Here is a 9847-nt window from a genome sequence, read left to right as displayed (position 1 = left end):
GTATAAAAGTGTCATGTCACATATTAACATTACATCTTTCTTTTTTAATATTTTTGCAGTCCATTATTTTTTGGTCTTCTCTTTGTTCTTTCAATCTTTATATCTAAAATGTTTATCTCCAGGTCTGAGCGAGGCATGTTTTGCATTATCCCTCTGATGCATGTTTTTTTTTTTTTGCATTAGTCAGTAGATTCTTGGTTGACAAAATCAAGATTTTTAATGCACACTTAAAAGAAATATCCAGCCGCTTTGTGTTTTCAGGTTTGTTTTTCGTGATTTAAAAGAGCCAGACCAGCGTACACCACTGAGGTCACGTTTCACTGTTCTTCATCACTAAAACAGCTGTGTACACTTTGCTGTATCTTTTTGAAATGCACCTATATGGATAACATAGCTCTCCAGTTTTTTTGTTATGGAAAATAATTGCAGTTGTGTTTTAGAAATGTAAACTAAATTAAATAGATGCACTGCACTAAATGAGATCAGATCAGTGCACTGCACTGATGGAAATAGATTTATGCCCTAAGTCATGCATCGCTGTGGACGAATTCAACAGTTAAGACACTTGAATTTGATATTTTAGTGCAAAAAACCTGTTTTATTCACTAACCAACCAAAATCCAGTTTAACCAGGTGCTAAATATACTATAAAATGAACAAACATGTCTCCTGTTTTTGTAAATTATGTATACTACAGATTGCACCTTTTTCACAAAATTGACCTGCTTCAAGTATTGAAGTATGATAAATATGATATGCTATTACATGAATTTAATTTAAAAGAAATGTAATATCAGAAGTCATCAAATTGCGTTCAGCACAGATTGGCGGGTTTTTTGTGCCACTCCCTGATTTGTGTGATTCCTTCAATGAATCAGATAATATTTAGCATGTGCAAAAAAAAAAAAAAAAAAAAAGAGCTCAATCAGTGGACACTATTACTGAATTTCTCCCTCTGTCTTTTAGTGTTTTTGTATCTGTGTATGTGTTGTTTGTAGTGTGTTTTTTTATGAGGGGATGGATGTGCCCCTACGCTTGGTTGGATGACAAATTTGCCCTGTGTGTAAAATGTGGGTTAAGATGACATTAGTAATGTTGGTCCACACTAGTGTGTGTGTGTGCACGTTTGGGAGTGTGTGTGTCTGTATCATGGTTAAGAGACGCTGTAAGTAAGCTGACACTGATGACGCAGGGCTCTCGCCTACAGTGTTTCTCAGCTCATTTTCAGATGGTAATTCGCCCCTTCCAAAGCAAACTCACAGAGTGTAAGGAAACGATTATATGCATGGCCGGCCATCCGTCAACATGCCCTGAGTTCTTTTCTCAGCAACCAACTTTGTCCAAGCCTTTTAAGAATTTAAAAATATTCCCAGAGACAAACAAGAGAAGAAACAGAGTATTTGATTTGAAATATCTCGCAGGTGGGGTCCCGTTGGTCTTTTGTTTATGTGATGCGTATTTCTTATTTTATTCTTTTGTTCTCTTTCTTCCAAAACAAACAAAAAAAGAAGTCAAATTTGTATAATTATGAAAATATGGCTGCACTGCCATACCATATTCACAATAGATGCTGTGGAAAACAAAAGACAGAATGCAAGATGTCAAGAAAACTTATATAGTATGTATAGTCACGAGAGGACAGCCCTTAAAGGTTAGTAAAGGAAACTCCCTTTAAAGTAAATAAAGTACAGGGTTAGCCCGCAGTCACCGTCCCCATTTAATGGAGAACGATGGAGAAAAATAAACAAGGTAAAAGTAACCTCAGAATGAAAACATCTTTTGTAATATCTCATTGAATGTAGCATAATCCAAATAAATCTCTCTTTAAAATCTCCTTCACAGTGTCCTTTGGATCAACTTCATCAGACCTCACTTATTAATTGGCTTTCTGCATATAGCCGTAATTCAATCGCGATTGACCCTAGTGAGCAGGAGCCCAGCTGAGGGAGGCCATACCACATCATCAATCACCGCAATCCACAACGCTGGTGGCCCCTATTAAAGGCTAGTCTTTGTATTAAAACACAACAGACCAACTGGGTATGTTTGCATAAAGTCACATGACAATCAGGTGTCCTTTCGAGAGTTTCAGCCCTACGGAGCCGCCACATCACAAAGACACTCCTAGAAGGACTCAAATGTAATGCTGCTCTGATTTCCATTGTTCTCCGCTCTGGCAAAAGAGTGAATTTGGTTTCCATAGCACTTAACTGGCATCAGATGTTTGAGAAAGTCCCACGCACCCGATCGGATCGCTAAGATTGATGGCCAGCACTGTATTGATCCCAACGCTGTGATCTAAAACAATGACAGTTCCTCCTAAGACGGGGACCACAGTGCTATCAAGCTCATCGAGGGGAAAATCATCACAGGAATCTCTGGTAGACTCTTGTTGTCAGGAGGACCAGGTTTTCATTAGCCCATTTAACTCAGCACAGATAACTGAAGCTACTTTTCAAAGTTGGTGGGGAAAAGAGGGTATTTGGCTGCTTTTTAAAAAGCAGTTCAAAGGCATGGATGTGACTCTCTGTACGGCGGCCTGCCGCCAATGACTGACTGGTGGAGCGATTCTGTTACTGAAGCAGATGGCAGGATATCCTGCTGTAGAGATTGTCTCAGAACGGTTCAAAGGGAACAGCGCAGTGGAAATTATGCGCCTCGGTCCCATATCGAAGTAATAAAGTCGCATCAAAGACGCCGATTACCTTGTTACATAAACCAGTGCCACGGCTTCATAGTTGTGTGGGTTACATTATTTAATTGAACCGTGTGGGTGTTTTTCTGTAGAAATGTGTGTAGAACATCGAGTTGTGGACTTCATTCAGTGATTGGGCGGCCGAGGAAACTGTTCCAATGTATTGGAAAATTTGCTGCTGGCCCAACGCGGGCTTGTTTTGTAAATACGCATAAGTAATAAAAGCTGCTTTTGTGAACTTCTGCTAATTCTGCTTTTCGTACTTGCTCAGGTTCCCGCGGAGGCCTTGATTATCGCCGGAGTCGGTGGCCACCAGCGGTCAGAAACTCATCACTTGGCACCCGTACTCCAAATCCTCATGCGCCTTGCTACTCATCCCGTAGCGCTCTCTTTTTTGATTGCTGTTAAGCCTTAATGTGGGCAGGATGGGGTGATGAGGAGACGGGCTCTCTTAATCAAACCGCTGAGCGTTTAATCTTGTCGGTGAAACATCTGGCAGGCACCTTTTCTCATTTGTTTCTTTGACATCGGATTCCACCACCTCGTGCTCAGAGGATATTTTCAGAAGGGATCTCCATCCTTGTGGCACGAGGACTCCTCAGAATGTGCCCTGTGAAAATAATCCAATGGTAAAGCCCAAAGGTATGGCATGCGTCTGATCTCCAGATCACATGTGCCAGGAACGAACCACAATTGAGTCCATATGGCGCTTTCAAGTGCTAGGAGCGAACCGTGATAAATAGGAATGAATCAAGGATAAAGCCCCTGGCTTCGGAGATTTGTCCCAAGCAGCTGGCTTGTGGCCATAGGTTTTGCCATGATGTAATCAGGACACGCAGGTATTTATGAAACACAAGTAAAAATTGTTTGCTCTTGATGAGGGGGAATATCTAATCAAGTATATCACCAGGTGTACATTTTCCAGTCTCAAAAGAGCCTTCTAAAGTGAGCATTGATATGCCCTGCTCGCTTCAAAAGCACTTACAGAGCACTTGAAGTGAATACTCAATATACTGAAGGGTGCAGAGCTTCACTGTCTCATACGGGCTGATTTGGAGCACCCTATACGAAGAAATACGATACTGTTACATTTTGAATTGGAAATGTACTTTGCTAAGCAAATGCTTATTGCTGATTACTGTCATTAGTGTGGTGAATAAATCTTCAAATTGTGTCTTTAAAGGGATAGTTCACCCAAAACTAAAAATTATGTCATCATTTACTCACCCTCATGTCTTTCCAAAGTATGATTTTCTGTGGAAAATAATGGAAAATTCATGGAATTGTAATACAGCAATTTCCAGGCCTGGAAAAGTTTTGGAAAAATAAATAAACCCAGAAAGTTTTAGAAAAGTCATGGAAATCTTTTTCACAAATCTTTGTATAATAGAATTATGTTTAATCAGGTCCTGAATTTTAGCGCAGGATCGCGCATATGTCGCATTAGGCTTCCACATTAAAAATTGAATGCAGCTTCTCATCTGGGCATCTCGTCTGCACTGCAAGAGCCGCTGCACGCTGCGATATAAGACTTTCGCTCGCGTCTCGGTACAGTTGACAGAATTGTCACTTGCCTAATCGGGTCATTGTTGAAACGTCACAAAAATGTATATTTTGCATGCATTTTTAAGCCATTCGGTACTCCCCCGGTTTCCTTTCACATCTAAAGCACGCGCATGTGTATAAAGCCGCCTTTGCGAGTACAAAATTAAGTTTGATACCAAACATGTGCAGTAGAGCTCTGCACGGGTCTCAAATACTAGCCCGGCCATTGAACAACAGTTTATCAGAATTAGCGGCCCGTGTCCGTCTGGAGCCCATGTCTTTTTCTCTCTCTTTCTTTCCCATTAAACAGCTGCTGTTGCAGCCATTAAAATAGTTAAGTTTTTAATGGAAAAGTGGTTATTTCTTTTGGTTTATTAGGTTAATTTAGAAATATGTTTGGGACATTTTCTGATAAATTCAAGTTTTTGTCTTTTTAAAGTGATGGCCAATCGGCCAGCAGTAGACAGTGAGTCAATCATAGCCTATGTTTGATCAATTTAGCCTTCTCAAATCATCATGACTTGCCTAAAATAAAATCTAAAGATATAAAACACTTCAAGCATATCCCAATGTTAGTTTAAACATTTAAGCTAGATAAATGTGCACTTTTAGGTGCATATCCAAGCGTTTGTGTGGAGAATGGAAGCTACTTTGGGGAAGTCGTGGCCTAATGGTTAGTGAGTCGGCCTTGTAATCCAAAGGTTGCGGGTTCGAGTCTCCGGCCGGCAGGGTTTGTAGGTGGGGGGAGTGAATGTACAGCGCTCTCTCCACCCTCAATACCACGACTGAGGTGCCCTTGAGCAAGGCACCGAACCCCCAACTGCTCCTCGGGCGCTGCAGCATAAAATGGCTGCCCACTGCTCCGGGTGTATGTTCACTGTGTGTGTGTTCACTGCTGTGTGTGTGCACGTTGGATGGGTTAAATGCAGAGCACGAATTCCGAGTATGGGTCACCATACTTGGCTGAATGTCACTTCACTCAGTTCACTTCACTAAAGCGTGCTTTGCAGGACATGAAGGCGCCAGCGTGATCACTTGCATTTTTTTCTTGATAGTGGAAACAACATAAAATACGTTGCCATTTTTGCTCATAAACATATGAGTAATACATAGTTCGGAACTGTAAAGGGTCAACTTTTATTTGTGTGCACTCACAATATCAACAAAACTTTGTGCTTTTGTAAAATAAAGAAAACATACAGGATGTGATTTCTGCCGTCTCGGTCTTGAGCAGGGGCTCTTCACAATGATGAACCGAAACTAAGCAAACTTGCCTCACAGACAAGAAATATTCTTATAATATAATACAAGAATATAACAGCCTCGTATTTACAATTTTTTTAATTACTAGACTAGTTAAAATCGAAATAATTCAAATTGAAAACAAGAAATAAGGAGATGACGAGTCAGGATCGTCAACTTCATCCTTGCGACTCTGACTCAGAAAACACTAGTTTATTAATTAATCATTTAAATATCTTCTTACTATTTCCCCCCAACACATTCATGGTAATTGCGTGTGTTTGACCGCGTAACTCGTCCAGCTGCGCTGATGGCAGGTTAGCCGCTGCTGCTGGCGGGGACACTAAATACCATCCGAGCCACTCTTAACAGTCGTGGTCTCTTATTGTTTCCACTAGCTCGGCAAATCTTCTTCATTAACATTGCAATTGATGGATGTCTAAAATATAAAAATAAGGAGAAGCCTGGCCCGATGCCCAGCCCAGCTATGACGTAAGGTGATAAATAAACCTATCACTTTATAGTTTATTCAATTTCTGCATATTTCTGTACCTGGATGCTACTGTTAAACCGAAACAGTTTTCAAATCTAAATTATGGTCCTGCGTTTAACTGAGTTAAATAAATGACAATATTTAGTGAATGATGATATGTTCTCTGTGTGGAGTAACGTACACAGTTGCTGCTTGTACTTATTAAAACAAATAGAAAGCAAACAAGTGGCATTAATAGTTATTATTTTATGTTAACATATGCTTTGATAATTAGAACAGATTTTTATTCTTATTATAAAATAATGGAACATTAGGTCATGAATATTGTCTCAAAAGTCATGGAAACGTCATGGAAATGTATTGGTAAAAATGTGTACGAACCCTGAAAAAAATTTATTACAGAATTTTAATATTTTTCATTAAAAATCAACTACTCTCTGTCTGTGTAAAAATGAACAAATAGGAAAACACATTAAGGATAGGGATGTTTTCTTTTTGATATAGTCATTTGGTGTGCAAGAGCAAACTGACTTTTGCCAAGTGCCAAGTAAGATTAATGCATTACTTACAATTACAAAAATGCCTTTTGGAATTTGGCCATTGTCTGAAAAAACAAAGACCTGAGTTCACTATTCACTTCAGACATGAAGTTTTCATCATGCTAACACCTGCTCAGCTTCATCAATAGTGTTAACAAAAGAAGAGAACATGTAAGCAAAGTATGGACATTTGTAGAAACATGAGCTCACATGTGAGATTAATGTAATTGAAACAGAACAGGGCATTTTTGCTCTTTAGAAACAATACACAAATTGTTATAGCTTTCATCCTCCATCTTCCATTAAGCAAACAGTTATCTCGGTTTAAAATAAAGGATTGCATACATTGCCACTGCTAATATCTAACATCCTACTACGTGATTGTTAGATGTGATGAACAGCTATGTGCTTGCAGAGGACTAAGTTGTCGAGGCTTTGTTTGAAGTGATCAGGCTGTTATGTGTCTGCTTCACATGACAGATGTCATGGCTTGTGCAGTTGTGTCAAAATCTGCCCATTCTATGTCAGATTTGGTAAGCCATTACATAATACAGAAAGTCTGTCATCGTTACGCATTCCACAACCCAATACGATCATATCCATCATCTGCGTTAAATGGAAATGGGGCAAGGCTGTAGTGTCACTGGAAACCTCTACTAGCCGTCTGTTTGGTTACTTCCCGTGACCTACTTTAGCGGTACTGCATGTCAGTCTTTGTCATTAGAATTTGGAGTCCTCATTCCATGGCCATCAGAGGTATGATATTTTCATTCTCAGTGTCATATAGAGTGGACTAAAGTCTAGGATGTGTGCCACAGTCGGGACAGGAAGTTTTGCGTTTGACTATGAGGTCAGTTGGTAATAATGAATGTAGATGTTAATGTGCTGTAATGACCTTCTCTGTCCACTTCTCAGAGGCTCTCTTCAGGTCTCCTGTGCCCATCATACTGGACCTCTGTCAAGCCACCCTACAGGGCACCCACACTGATGAGACTAATGCTGGCGACGGTGCTTTCAAAATGGCACACTTGGCCGCATTAAACCTTTGCGTGATCAGTTGCTTTTGCTCAGTGGGCAGAGAGTGTTATAGGGATGTTTCAGGTTCAATACAAGTTAAGCTTAATCGGCAGAATTTGTGGTATAATGTCTGTTACCACAGAAAATAATAATGGAGCTGTTAGCATACACAGCTTTACACAGCTTATAGCCACAGTATTTAAATATTTTAAATTCTAAAGTTTGGGTTGAGTAAAAAACAGCAATGTTGTGAAATGTCATTACAATTTAAAACAACTATTTGAATATAGTTTAAAATGTAATTTCTGTGTCAAGCTAAATTTGACAAGCTAAAAAAATGTCAAGCTAATTTTTTTGCAACCTTTACGCCAACCTTTAGTGTCATATGACCCTTCAGATAGCATTCTAATATGCTTAAGAAATATTATTATTATCATTGTTGAAAACAGTGCTGCTTAATTTTTTATTTAATTTTTTTGGGGGGGGGGGGGGGGGGGGGGCATGATGATTTTTTTTTCAGAGGTTTTTGAATAGCAATTTTAAAAGAACAACATTTATTTTAAATTTAAATCTTTTGTAACATAAATATATACATTCTTTCAATTTTGTAGTCATGTCAACAAAATTCCAGTAAAGCTCTAGTCACGGTAGGGAAAGTTGTTGTACTTTTTTCTACTGTCATTTGATGCAACTCGATCCAACTTGAGTTGTGCCAAAAATGTAGTGTACTCAGTGGGTTAAATATTTGCCATAATCAGCAAATAATAAATAAAAATGTCAATTTGAACAATTTCTTAATTCAAAGAATAGAAATAAGTAATAATAATAATAATAAATAATTTATACAAATAATAATAAAAATGGACATGGCATTGTTTACTTTAATTATAAGTGCCTCATTGTAACAACTTACTTTCTTTTTATTTATTTAGTTTTTTTAAAGCGACAAGTCCAACATTTTTTTTTTGGTGTTATTCAACAGTATGGAACAAATGTTGCCCGTTAAGCTTAACTTGTAATGAACCCAGTTCCTTTAAGATGTCTTGAGGCTCCCAGAAGAACTGCCCGAACTGATGGAGAAAGTTTGCACGTCTCACATGTAGCTCTCTCCATTTCTGAGCCATCGCAACGGCCAACCTCAAGATCAATGGAATTTTTCATTAGCCTGGGAAAAAGAGACCGCTTGTGATTATTGCCAATAAAGGAAATTAGATTAAATGATTTTTGACTTTGATTTTCTTTCCTCCCTCTTTTCCCCAACCATCCTTTCACATTTAATCAAATGCAAGGTAAAAGTCATCACTGAAATTGCGCCTGATTTATAAATAAGCTAATTGGTGGCATTCTCCCTCTCCTGTCGGTGGACACGGCTGTGTTTTTATTGCCTAGTCAAAACCTCCTCGTGTAATTTTCAAAATGGCCCTCGAAATGAAATTTTCCTCCCAGCTTGCAAGGCAGCTCCATCGCTCATACCTTGCCGCAACCACCTTCTTGTCATCTCTTTAGTGCAGCTTTATGTAGCCTGGCTCTCCTGTCCACATCTGTTAGTTAATTCATCCATTGCGAAACTCCTCCCTGGCACTTTTATCAATGGCTAATCTAATGGAGGTGAACTGTTGAGTGACTACTCTCATTGATACTCTGTCTTTCTCAGGGACGTTTGGAGAATAATAATGGCACCATTTCATATTTGAATGGCCACTGATTGCTGCTGAATGCATATTTACTGAAATGGATATGGGATTAGAGCATTGCATCTGAAACGGCAACTTCAAATGAGTGAACGGCGAATGCTCTGCGGACGGTTATTTTGTGGCTTTAACAGCTTTCTTTGAAGGTTCTTCCATTCAAACCACAATTTACCTATCTGTATTTGACTAACGCTTCCCGAACTTGTTTTCATATAGATGAAAGTGCAGTCGAAATGCACAAACACAATGCTCTTAACACAGTTGAGAAGATAAAGAACCAATGAGAACAGAGAAAAAAAAAAAGATTTTGCTTTCTCTTCTCGTATAATCATTTATGACCGGTACACAACTAACTCGGAAAAAGTGGGCGGTAGAACTACACCCAACACTGTGGTGACTCAAGGCGGCCATCTGTATGTAACTCAGAGAGAAACTCTCTTTACACTCCACTGCCTTTACAGCCCCCTTTGTTTTGAAGTCGATGAGTTCTCCAGCACTTGGTTGGAAGGATCCACGTATATTATAAATATATTGTGGGAAGTCGTGCTAAATCGGTTAGTAGTTCGTCATGTTGTATTGCTTCCCTATACCACAAAGCCTTTGGCTCACCGAAATACACATATGA

The sequence above is a fragment of the Barbus barbus genome (genome assembly GCF_936440315.1).
Source record: "Barbus barbus genome assembly, chromosome: 11".
Taxonomy (NCBI): Eukaryota; Metazoa; Chordata; class Actinopteri; order Cypriniformes; family Cyprinidae; genus Barbus; species Barbus barbus.
This window is presented reverse-complemented; position numbering follows the sequence as displayed.